At 41.8% G+C, this 13,604-nt stretch overlaps 1 protein-coding gene across 1 annotated transcript in view; it reads left to right on the top strand.

The window, feature by feature from the left end:
- The first annotated feature begins 262 nt into the window (after window positions 1-262).
- LRFN5 (leucine rich repeat and fibronectin type III domain containing 5) overlaps window positions 263-13,604 on the top strand; it is a 246,278-nt gene continuing 232,936 nt past the window's right edge. Inside the window, exon 1 of the mRNA XM_032134986.2 lies at window positions 263-2,887. The gene's annotated coding sequence lies outside the window, so the exon portion shown is untranslated. The remainder of the gene's footprint in view (window positions 2,888-13,604) is intronic.

Below are 13,604 nucleotides of genomic sequence, written 5' to 3' on the forward strand. Positions count from 1 at the left end.
GTGCTCGAGTATACGCGCGCCTGTGCACCTCCAGGGCAATGGTAAAGCCTGGCAGAGCTCTTTTTGGAACAAAATGAAAGAGCTCCATATCCACGGAGGCCACCCGCATGGGCCTTTGCCAAGTAGGACAGAAGAAGCCCTTGTTAGCCAGCTTCCCTTTGCAACTTCCTACTCTTCCTTTGGGTACAGACTGGTGTCTGGACTAGCTAGAATCAGAGCCGAGAGCGAAGGTGCGCGCAGTGTCCGAAGACCACGTGCTGGTGAACCCAAAATGAGAAGCGAAAGGGTTTCAGGACTCCAGCAAAAAGGAAGAGCAAGATTTCACTCAGGGTTTCTTAGAAGAAAGAGTTAACTTTGCTCACTGGCTTTTCCAGGATGGAGGGAGTGGGGATGGGGTCGGGGAGAGAAGCATTGGGAGTCTTGTGGGAGTCTCAAGCAAAACCAGGCGAGGGCTCCGGGCAGATGCATTCCCGCAGGGCCCTGTCTAACCTCCTTTCCAGTCGCACCTCTTTCCTGCTTTAGACCCTGCGTCTGTGCCGGTGACCTTAGAGACTAGGTCTGGCTTCTAAGACTGTGGGGCTCCCTTTCTGCCCTTGACTTAGTAAAATGTGACCAACTGCAGTATTCGTAATATCTGATGCTGATCTGAGTTGACTCCCGAATATAAATGTTCTTTTCAGAATCCGCTCCCATCTGATTAGTAAGCAAATCACCACCCACAACTAAGGGGACAGCGGAAGCCAGCCTCAGATGACTGAAACCCCCAAGTCAGTAGCTCTCCTCAAAATTTCCGGCGGGTTATTATAGCTAATGACTTTTCCCACAGCCCTAAGCAGCCGAAGCTTGACTCAGTGATGATTCTCTCTATCCCGTAACCGCGAGGAAGTGGGCGATCAGCAAATTGCCCTTTTGCAGGAGGCTAGGGACGCTCCTGGAAGTTCGCCTTCATTCTCCAGGTTTTCTGCCTTTTCCCTTCCCCCTTCCTGCAACGCCCCCGCGCCTCCACAGCCTGGGGATTTCCTGGCGCTTCGCCGGCCCTCTCCGCACCTCCCTGATAAATCGGTTCGGAACCAGTCTGGCTGGGAGGCCCGAGGGCTGACAGCAGCTGAGCGGCCCCGGCCGGGGTCTCACGGACTCTCGGGGTCTGGCTGACACGGCCGCTCCCGTCACTGCGGCGCGGGCTGAGCTCACGGCCGCGCGCCCGCCGCCGCCGCCGCCTTCATGCTGCAGCGCAGGGCTCAGTTCCACGCGGCCAGGAGGCCGCCGTTGCCCGCACGCGCCGCCTTGGGAAGCCCAGCTCCCGGGTCCGCCCCGGCCGCGGCCGCAGCCCCGGACCTCGGCTGCTTGCCTCGCGCCTGAACTGCGGACTCGCCTCAGCGCGGTGGCCAGCGGGCGGGGCGCTGTGTGCAGCGCCGCGCAGGGAGGCGGTGAGCTTGTGCAGAGCTGCCCGAACGGAGGACTATGTATGTGTGTGCGCGTGTTTGCGTGTGTTTGAGCGTGTTTTTCCTTCTTCCCTTGAGGATGTGAATTGTTTAGAAGCTGGCTGCTCCGTTAGGATTCTTGACTTTGGGGAGCTCTGGGCTGTGAGCACAGCCCACCCATATAATCCATTTTGCACGGTCGGTTATGTCAAAAAAAAAAAGCGCAACTGGACGGGGGTGGGGCAGACCAACGAAACCTTCTAGACGCACACACACACACTCACAGGAGAGAGGAAGAATTGAAAGACTTGAGAAGACTTTGATAACCTCCCTGCTGGCCCTTCTGTTTTCCGGAAAGATCCTGGATGTTGGCTACCTTTTCAAGTCATCTTGGCATGTCTCTAGTGTTTTGTAAGCCGCTTTCCAGCTAGCTGCGTGTGTGTGTGCGCGCGTGTGTGTACGCGCGCGCCTATCTGATGCATTTGACTGTCTTTTATCCAACTGCCCAGAAGCAAATGTGTTAACTCGGCGATGCCCCTTCATGCCCGGGTTCTTGCAGAGCTCTGAGGACACCCAGACCCATTTTCCTGGCTGGATTTGGAGCGGCTGCTGGGCTGTGGACCCAGGTGTGTGGATCGCTTTATCCAGAAGCTTGGAAAGCGCCAATATTAACCTGCTTCCAGGTGCATCACAAGGTCAAGAGAGGGTCTTGCAGCCCTCTTGTTTCCGTGTATCTACACCTTCTTCTCTTGGCCAGAAGGATATTTACGTTTTGGTCCACAGCATTTGAAGCCAAAAGTTCAGCCCTTCGAACTGGTTTGCTATACAAAACAAAACAAATAAGGTAATGAGGATTGCTTATTAAACTGCTTAACAAAATCCCCGACTCTTCCTCAGCCCTTTCTCGGCTCCCTCCTCCCCACCAAAATGTCACCAGCTCTTGAATTACGTGGATTCGGGTTGGAGGAGAACTTGAAGGAAACGTGATTAAAGGGCTATGCGAGAACGCTCTCTTTGCTGCCCGCGGTCCGGTGGGCTTCGAAGCCAGTCGTGAGAAGGACCGGTTCCCTCCGTGCTGCTTCCTCCCTGTGCAGTGCTGGGTGTGCGTGTGCAAGTGTGAGTGCAAGTGCGCGCGCGCCCGGGTGCGAGTGTGTGAGTGTGAGCGTGTGTCTGTGTGTGCGTGCGCGGCCGCCCTGCCTCTGCCCGCTCCCCGGGCGCGGGGCCGCGGGTTTCATGGGGCGATTGCAGCGGATCCCCCACCCAGCGCGACCTGCAGGCAGCGGCGGCAGTGGCAGGAGCCGCCTTTCTGATTCCCTACGATGCGGGTGCTGAGCTATGGCAAAGGGCAGCGAAGTGACGAGCGAGACCCGCGTACGACTGTGAAAGCCACCTGGAGCCACCTTGCCGGGATTGTACCTGCAGGCAGAAAGTCTTCCTACGACCGTCTTTTCCCCTAGAGGCAGCAGGTAAGAAACCAACGATTACTCGCCTCACCCAATTTCCTTTTGATCTTGTTTCTAGTGTCTTATCTGCATTGCAGGTTACTTTACTTATTGATGTTTTGAAAATCATTGGGAACGGTTGGGTATCCAAGGGCGCCTGCTCTGTGATTTTGTAAAACAATTTCTAGTAGGTGAAATATAAATCTATACCTAAGCACTTAATCTAGTAGTGAAAGCTTTGAGAATATGGATGTGCTCCACCCTGAGGATATTTTTTGAGAGCTAGGCGTGTGGAACCTGTCTGAAGATGCCAGAGATCAAAATTCTGTGTTTCCTTCAGGCTGTGGTTGCCACGGACCATTTGGTACCCAACCCTTTCCAGATTGTGGAGTGTGAGTGGGTGTTTGGTTTCCACCCATCATTTAAACCAAAGATCTTTTTTACCCTTTTCTACCTCTGGTGCCAGGTTGTTTTCCTTTCCTTGTTGTGGAGGAGCTTGCCAGATCTTTTTAGTAGTTGTAAATTACGCATCTGGAGACTTTGACTCGAAATGGAGTTTTCTTGGAACTTGGTTTGCATGAAAGGGAATATATTGTCACGGCTGTGTGTCTTGAGATATGGTGTTTAACTGCCAGGGCGTGCTTTTATGGAGCAGAATAAATCCATGAAAGAACTCATTTTTATATCTAGCAGAACCAGGCTAAAACGCTAGCCACCACCCAACATTCTCTCCCGCTGTATTGTCTCCGTCACGGAGAGGGACTCCTGTGCGCGTTTTTTTGTTTGTTTGTTTGTTTTGTCTCTGTATAATAGATATTTTGAATTTTTTTTTTCCGGTGCCTTGATTTACAAGGAGCAGGTTGGATTTGCGACTGCCTAATTAACATATTGGGTCTGGTATGTTAAAATGAGATTCCCCTGGCCGGCTGAAGCAGAACAAATTTAGTTAACTTCCAAAGCCCTTTACCCTGGCGCCTTTTTTTCCCTGAATTCCCTTTCGTCTCATCTCAGCGCCCGCCCCCAACGGAAAATTTCACTCCCTTCTCGAAGTCATTAGCATTAACAAGATAAAGCACTTCCAAAGTAGTCTCATGAATGTTTTATTCGATAGTGAAGACGGTCTGAATAATTTAACTAAGGAGTGTTCGTTTGTCTCCCGCCTTTGGGAGCTGCTTGCTGGCTACATTCAGCGGAGGATTTGGCCCAGCCAAGCTCAGGGAGCCCTGCTTCAGGAGGCAGTGACTGGGGCTGCTGGGGCGGGGGGTTCTCTTTGCTAACGCCGCTTAGGAAGTGTAGGGGCGCTGCCTGATTTTCCTCCACTCGCTGCGTTTCTATAGATATCCATATGATGGCATTTGCAGACTTCTAGCTGGCCGATAGCTGCGCTGCTTGTCCCTGCGCACTGACGTCCCCAACTCCTCTTCGAGTCTGGGCTCGGCTGCTGCTGCAGCCCTCGCAGGCTGGTGGTGCTACAAGGCCATGTATGCAGCGGGCTTTGGGGGCTGGGCTCTGCCACTGCAGCTGGCAGGCCGGCTTTGACGCTTTCTCCGGGCGGGGCGGAAGAGCTCAGCGGACCCCCTGGCAGACAGCAAGCGGATCGTGGCCGAGGCGGCCGCCTGGATACGAGAGGAGGGCTATGCCCAGAGCCACAGAGGAGCGCGGAGGGCGGTGGTGTCCTGCCTTTGCCTGCAAAACCTTTCTCTCTCTCTCCCTCTCCCTCCCCGCGACAATGAATATTCAAGAATATGGAAGGAAAGCTGGCTACAAAAATGTCTTGATATTCAAATACTGCATGATTTATCAGGATTAAAAACCTGAAGCTAAGTGTGTATTTCCTAGATTTCCATTTGTTCCTCTTTCTTCCCTCCCTTCTTGCTCTCCTCGGTTTGATCATGTCATTTATACCCGTATTGTTTCTGGTTGAAACACCTCTGTAAAGTCAACTAACCTCCCTCCCCCACCTGGTACCCAGCAAACGTGAAAGAGGAGAACATGACGGCCACTCTTCAGATAGATTTGCTTTGTAACTTCTAGCTCCAGGGATAACCAAGGAATGATACAGAACATATCTCGACTTTAACAGAACTTCCACCTCTGAGGTCCCAGGGAGGGTAAAAAAAAAAAAAAAAAAAAAAAAAAGTGTATTGCCTGGATTAAATAATGAAATAAATGAAAGATAACAGATAATTGGGAACGAATTAAAAAAGGGTTTTTTTCTTTTATCTTCTCTTTTTTTGTCTTTTAATGAATTTACTTCTAATCCCCTTATCACTCAGAAAATCTTAGAAATCTGATTTGTGTATCCTAAACGTCTGACAAGGACACCACTTTGTCCTCCCAAATTACCCCAGAATACTGTTACAACAGTATTGATATCATACTTACAGTATTTGTTAGCAAGTAAGTCATACCTATCTAGAGAGTGCACAAGAAAAAAGAAATGCTGGTGAATATAAATACTTGGAAAATAAGGTGTTTTCCCCATCTCCCACCTATTTCACTTTCTTCTGGCCTTTTCCCACTAAGGATTCGATTTTTGCAGGTTCAGCTTTGTTCTTCCACCCTCAGCCTCAGCGAAGGCAAAGCAAATGCATTAAAATGGATGCTGAATGCTCAGAAACCTGAACATAGATGATGGTGTGATGCATGTTTGAAAATGTCACTCATTGGTGCAGATTGGAGTTAGGTTAAAGGTCATAACTAGATAGAGCTGCTAGCACAAGGTTACATGCATAGAAGTTCCTAAGGGGGGGAAAAATATTTCTGCCACCTGTTTTTTCTCCCTTTTCTGGAAAAATGAAGAAGGTACAAGTTACTTTGAAAATCTGAGTCCACTGTCCTTGTTAAGAATTGTCTTTAGATAGAGTTGGCCTGGCTCACTAGCCTGGCTCATTGATGAGTTAACACTTCAGGTATTGATAGGAAATTTCCCAGCCAAAAGCCTCCTTCTTTGTAAGCTCTCTTTTAGTCACTATTAATAGGGACAGAACAATAGGATATCTATAAGAACAAGCATAAGCAGATAGGTGAAAAGAAGTTGTCACTTGATTCCTGTACCTTGGGTAGTTTCTTTTAGTCATTTTTTTCCCTTTCTCTTTTCAAGAGGAGAATGACCTTGAACACCAGCCTTCTGTTCTTTCACATACCTCTCTCCTTCCTTCATAGATCTAGTGTGTATACGAGTACACACACCTTGTTTTTGAAATATGAGACTCCTGTGCTGGTGTTTTGGGAGAAGTTCATAAAGGTTTAGTTCTGACTGACAGCAGCCAGAAGTGATTTCTTTCCTTTTTCTCAAGAGGGGATAACAAGAGCCGTAGTTACCTGTGGGAGAATACCCCCACCCTATTCCCTCTTCAGTTATTTTTGTCTCCTCTGTCATTAAATGGATTTTGGGTGTTAAAGCAGTATCTAGTTATGGCATTGGTGTTTAAATGATCTTCATATGTTGTATCATGTTTGATCACTCTTTCATCTTTTCATAAATGTCCATCATTTTCCTTTGTCCATTTTTATCAGTGATCTGGATCTTGCTGTTTGAAGCACTTTTGGCTTGGTAGTTTTGCTGAGTTTTCTTGCTGGTGAAATTCAGATCTTGCTTTCTGCTGACCTATTGCTGTGTTGTTATATGGTTGGGATGAGATGCTTGCAGGTATCTAACAATATTCCTGCCTCTACATGAAACTACTACATAATATCTACTGAATTATATATTTAAAAATAAATGTGTCATAAATACGATTGCTAATGAGTATTACTGCCAATTTTGAGGCTGGAAAAAGGAAGCTACTTGAAACTTGCTAAAGGCTTAACTGGTTAACCTATTAGCTTATTTCAGTGATTTTTATTTTCTGTTTACTTAAAAATGTAACATATTGGCATTATCTTCAGGGTTTTGCATACAGTATAATGAATTTTATGTTTTATGTATTATTGAAGAGTAAAACTGGAAACTTGGACCTTATAGGTGTGAGAGCCCCTGGAATACATAACTAGCAGATAATTTTGCTAAATCATTCCAACGACACACATGTGCATACTCTGTCTTGTTCAACAAGCCTTGAGAGTGAGACTTCTTACTCTGGTTGCAGAGCCCACATTTTTATTCCCATGGCATCCTTCAATCATTGAGGACTATTTAGAACCTAAGGCTGTATAATTTGTTCGTTACATGGTATGTGCATGGTGAAATTAACAAGTATTATATTCATAATTATTGAAGCTATTCCATTTAGAGGTGAACCATTTTTAGTATTCTCTACCAACATGAATTGTATGTTATTATGAAAATTCCAGTTTCATATAACAGAAGACAGAAATGTAAGAATTTAGTTCAAAGATAGCCAATGCTACTTTTAAGCTTTTTTGTGATATTGTTGTGAAAGATACGGTGTTGACAAAATGATTTTTAATAAACATAATTTAATTTTACATAAACATTTTATGTGACATAATTTAATACTAATTATGAAGTTGGTTAATAAGTGATAAAAATTACAATGGAATTACATGGTTATATAACTCTGCTGTCTATCATTTTACTGATTCCAAGTAAACCACATGAAAAGGATGTATTGTTTAAACTACAAACTACATTTGTAATATTTCTCAGAAATTGGTTTTCATAGACAATGTTTAAGTTACATGGTCATATTGGCAGGAAAATGTCAACTGACAAGTTTTGTTCTTCTTAGAAAATATGTCTTCCTTTGGGCATATACCCAGTAATGGGATTTCTGGGTCAAATATTATTTCTGGTTCTAAGTCTTTGAGGAATCACCACACTGTCTTCCACAATGTTTGAACTAATTTACATTCCAACCATGGCACATATTTACCTATGTAACAACCTGCACATCCTGCACATGTACCCCAGAACTTAAAATAAAATAAAATAAGAAAATATGTCTTTTTACAAAACAAATCTATTAAAACTCAAAGCTCACAGTGTTCTTGCATTTTTTTTGTGGGAACATATATATAATTTATTGCTCTAAAAAATCTTCCAAACAAATATTTCGAAAATGGCATTATAATCCTTGTAGGAAACAATTGTAGAATTTTGACAGAAAATGGAATCTATTTTAGATTTTACAAGAATAAAAGACTCTAGAAAAGAAGTAATACAATAAATGATTAAGGTTTCAGTATACTTTTAACAAATTCTGGGAGCAGTTTCTGAATTCTTAGAAAAAAAAACAAGAAAACTAATTCATTCAATAGATGTTCAATCAGAAACAGTATATTTAATCAGGAATGGAAGCCTAAACAATGCTGTTTATCTTGATCTATTTTCACTACACCATGTACAGCTGTTTTGAGGAAGTGCCCAAGAGCCTTGAAGGACAAACTTCAATTTACTTCTTGATTCCAGTCTTCATTTTTACCCCTTTATTTTCTATCTTCAAGTAGATTTTCCGTGGATTTTAGTGGTATTACCTCCCGAGGAATAGAATATTTGTATTAATGTGATTTACTAGTGGGGACGTACCAACTACATTACTATGAAACCTAACTTTCTCTTATCTCCTTTGGAAATATAGGATGTGGTACTTTTCTTACTAGTTAGCTCTCCTTTTATTATTATTATTATTATTATTATTATTATTTTTTATTTTTTTTTTTGAGACAGTCTTGCTCTGTCACCCAGGCTGGAGTGCAGTGGCCTGATCTCGGCTCACTGCAAGCTCTGCCTCCCCGGTTCACACCATTCTCCTGCCTCAGCCTCTCCGAGTAGCTGGGACTACAGGCGCCCGCCACTACGCCCGGCTAATTTTTTTTGTATTTTTAGTAGAGACGGGGTTTCACCGTGTTAGGATGGTCTCGATCTCCTGACCTCGTGATCCACCCGCCTCGGCCTCCCAAAGTGCTGGGATTACAAGCGTGAGCCACCGCGCCCGGCCTCCTTTTATTATTTTTTAATGGTGTTAAGATTTGTCAAGTTTTTGAATGGTTTATTTGCACTTGTTTTTATTAGTCTTTAGACATTTGTACAGCAACATTAAAATACATATAATTTATATGGCAGCATTGAACACTACATGAGTAGTGCATATGCTTTATTTTACGTGGATAGATATCTTGAGATCATTAATATTTACAAATATCTTAATTTGGAATCCCACACTCAAGAAAAAATAGGCCTACCTTTAAATGAAAAGTTTAAGGTTATTTTTAGGAATTATGTTAGGATATTTGCCATGTATTGACTGTTCAAATATCAGGCACTTAAACAATGTATAACTGGATATTGGGTCCTGACCTCAATAACTTATTTTCTTAGTAACATGAAAAATATAAACAAATTAATAAGCTTGAAAGTAATTTATTAACTGAAACTTCTAGTTCTATTTTGATGTTCTACGCTTTGTAGTAGGAGAGAGGGAAGAAATTAAGAAATCATGGCTGTGTTTTGTAGAAGTTGGTATTCTGCGGTAGTTAGAAAAAGGAACTATGGAATTCTACCTCCCTTGGTCACAGCCCTGTATAACCTTGAGCAAGTCTTTGAACTTCTCTGAGCATCAGAATCCTCACCTAAGAAATAGGGCTAATAATATGACTTACGCAATCAGGCGGTCTGGAGGTTTCAGTGATATAGTTCATTAGGCACCTGACTGTTATTATCATTATCACCATCACCATGATCATCTCATCATTAGCTAGCATGAGCACAAAGAGGGAAAGTATAAAGGAGGTGATAATCGTATGGCTTCAAAAGCTCACCGGACCAGGGGTCATAATACAGTCCAGTGTCTTCAGGAACCAGGCAGAAGATGTAAAGCAGAGAATCTAGCTGAGTTTAAGAAATCATGGGCTGTATTTCTAATACACTGGAGAGTGCATGACTTACCCACAGATGTTCAAATTTATATTCATTTGAATCTCTGATGGGCATGGCATTAGGCAACTTGTAAGTTCTCCTGACATATATATTCAATCTTAAAATTTTTTAAAGCATCTCTGCCAAGTGGTCATCTTGACTAAGCTTGAGTAACTTTAGTGATTCCCAAATCACTCCAACTAAAATATATCATTTCACTTTTGTATAGATGTATTATGATTTTCTCCTTTAACTTGAGCCAAAACTCTAGCATCTTGTTGCTTCTAATTGTTTTTAACTTGGTTGAAAGAGGCACCCAAGTCTAATTTCTGAGATAGTACTTCGAGTGTTTGCACTGAGTTCCTTGAAATTTCCAAACCACAATTGCTGTGCTTATGACTGAACATATCTTGGCCCCCAACTGGTTTTGGACAGTTTTCTGTATATCGTGATTTCAAGTCTTTTTACCTTTAATGGTCAATAAATGTTAGCCATCATTAGTCTTCATCATCACCATTTTCTGGAATGTTTTCATTTGTTATCCAAATTTTCACTGAAGCATGACAACAACCCACGTGGGTAGACTACCCTTGAGTTAAGCAGGGCCATTTCTTCATTGCTTTTGGAGCAGAGAAAGCAAGAAAATGCTGTAACTCTCCAGCCTGCACTCATTTTAGATGTTACAGTTTGATCAATGTTTTCTTTCTTGCTGATCCTGGACAAGGCATTGGAGTTCTTAACATCTATACCTCTTTTTTAAAAAAATAAAAATTATTTTTAAACATTTTTGTGGATACATAGTAGGTGTATATATTTCTGGGGTACATGAGATGTTTTGATACAGGCATGCAATGTGAAATAAGCACATCATGGTGAATGGGGTATCCATCCCCTCAAGCATTTATCTTTAGAATTACAAACAATCAAATTACACACTTTAAGTTTACCTCTTCAAGACGCAACAACTGGTCAATCCAAGTTTGATCACAGGATTAAATGTATTTGCTATTATGAATCTTGACATTTTTTGAACATTCAGATCATATGATTTACTCATGATGATGAAGTTACTTAAATCTTTCCCAATAAATAGTGAGAGAAAATTCACTCATATATTTTAATGTTATTGTTCATAATAAATATGAACAACAATGAAATGGAGCAACACAAGAAGAGTAAATTTTCACCTTACTCTACGCTGGCTGGCTGCATCAGGAGCTGTCTGTTCTAGACAAGAATGACTCAAGCCCATTCTTTAATTCCTTTAACAAACATTTATTTGGCACTTAATGCATACTTGGATTTTCTGCTAACCATTTCTCCTTTAAGTCACAGAAGCCAAAATGTCATAGATGCCACTCTAGAAAAGTTGCAATCTAGAGTGAGAAACAAACATTCTTTCAGAGAGGAGCCCTAGTCCTTAATCAGTCTTGATGACATTCTCACACCTTTTCCTCTAGATGCCATTGATCTTTAGATTATTTACTAAACTAATTTCTGTTACCTCCTCCATTGTTTAATAAAATTGATGATTAAGCTCCTAGCAGTTTTTCAGCCTCTATATGAGGTTATCTAATTCCTAAAAAGGGGAAAAATAATTTGAATACAGAAGAAAATGATATGTAAACTTACTTGACTAAGTATCCTGGTAGAATGAGTCTTTTGGTTATCAACGTTATCCATAGTGTTGAATGTTATTGTCTTTAGGCATCCTGTTTAAAAATTATTAAAAGTTTTGCATTTGATGTGAATTCAAATAGTTGTCAGGATCAACACACCACATGTAAGTATACTTATTTTCTTAATGACTCCTTCATTATATATGTTAGTGATTGCAGAAGACCCTTGGGACCAATCCAAGAAATGTTTAAGGCAGTTTATAAATTTGCCACTTCTTTTATTGTTTCTGTCTCAACTGTAAAGTGTTTCTTCAATTTTCTTTGCTCTTATATAGCTAATTGTTGTCAGTGTACTTGCTTTATTTTTAAACTTCCTGATAGGAACTTACTAAGAAAATAATAAGGTTGCTAGGTAGGTTGGTAAAATAAGGACCTGAGGCTGAATAAAAGTCTAAGTCTTCATCCTCTGAGACAAGCACATGAGCTTTCCGTGTACTTGATGAGGACAGCACTGAAAGATGTGAATATAACTTGGATAATATATAATGGATGATGATGATGATCATCAGCATCATCTTCATCATATTCTGAGAAGGTGGTCTTTTCCTGGCACTGTAGATTTTTACTTTTCTGTACTCTATGCACTAGCCCTACAGCTTTATCATGATTGTCTCTGTTTTTTAGAGGAATATACTGAAGCCCAGGGTGGTTAATTTGCCTGCCCATGATTATACAGCTAAGATGATAGGGCTAGAATTAAAATCCAAACATTTTTGATTTTAAAGAGGATGCTCTGTCGGCTACACCTAGGGGATTGCCCTTTTCTCCTGCTTATGGCTGTTTTCCATTGATTATTACAAAAAATGCGTTTTTAATCTCCTTCAAGGATGATGAGCGTCCTCTGATCATATATCCTATTTTTGGTTTCTCATGTGCTTATGATACTCTATGAACTGCCATGTCTTATATCTGTATGTTTATAAAAACACTTTATCCACTAGGAGATTCTGTAGTTGTTTGTATTGAGAAGGTATTTGCATCCTGAGTCTGGGATATAAATATACACTAAAACTTTTTGATAAAATAGATGGTGTGATTTTGGGTGATTTGCCCTCTTTAATTTTCAGTTCCCATCTGCAGGAGGGACTGACATGCCATTTAAATGGACTGGTATGCTGTAAGCAATAAATAAATGTTCAGGTTAACATGTTTCCTAGTGCAAAGAATCAGAACATGCTGCAATATCATGATGGGGTGAAACTTACAGATGATCTGTCCATCATGAATACTCTGGCATTTGTCTCATCATGTTCTACCTTCCACTCACCTCTTCTTTTGCTGTGCTACTTGTGTAGACTGCTGTTGATGCTCTTAATGAGTGCTTCAGGTGTTACTCCTGTTACCTCTTCCGTTTGGCAGAGGGTGGAAAAGAAGGCACTTGACAAACTCATTTTCTCATCTTGAATCACTGTTGTTATTTCCATGACGGAGGGGCTAGATAATGGGCAGTCAAAATCTGGGCTTAATTCTAGATATAACTGTTATCAGGACGAATCTTTTCTAAAGTAAGACCTGTGATGTTTTCCTATCTGTAAGCTACGTTGTTACCTCTTGAATTCAAAATGGCCTCAAATTCATTGCAGTGCTTCTCATCAAGAATAGATGTGTGTTTCTCTTCTCTTTGAATCTGAGCTGGCCTTTTTACTTGCTTTCAACAACAGGTATTGCAGAAGTGATATGGTATAATTTTCAAGCCTAATCCTCCAGAGACTATGTAGCTTCTACTCTTGCTCTTTTCAAAAAATGTTACCATTATGTGAAGAAATATGGATTCCTCTGCTGAGGACAGGTGGCCTGGTTAACAGCCAGCTCCAATGGCCAGACATGTGGATGAGGCCACCTGAGACCATTCACACAAATTCAAACCTCCAGATTATTATAGTCACAAGATTGACCCCAGGTGAGACCAGCAGAAGAACTAACCAGCTGAGGCCAGCCCAAATTACTGACCCACAAAATCATAAACAAATAAAATGGTTGTTACTTTAAGCCACAAAATTATGTAATCAGAATAGATAACAGACACCTGTCTTAGGTACTGAGCCATAGGCAGCCACCATACCTCTCTGGAAGAAAAGCCTGGCTCTCTTTTTAAAAAATATTTTCAACAAATATTTGTTAAATATCTACCATAGCTAAGCATGATGCTCCTCAATCCATGGATTCATGTATTTTTGAGGCAGAATATATTCTTTTCTTACACCTTTGGAAATATTTGCTGATTTCTCAGTAGGTAAAATTT

Source organism: Hylobates moloch, unplaced genomic scaffold (assembly GCF_009828535.3).
Source record: "Hylobates moloch isolate HMO894 unplaced genomic scaffold, HMol_V3 SCAFFOLD_16, whole genome shotgun sequence".
Classification (NCBI taxonomy): domain Eukaryota; kingdom Metazoa; phylum Chordata; class Mammalia; order Primates; family Hylobatidae; genus Hylobates; species Hylobates moloch.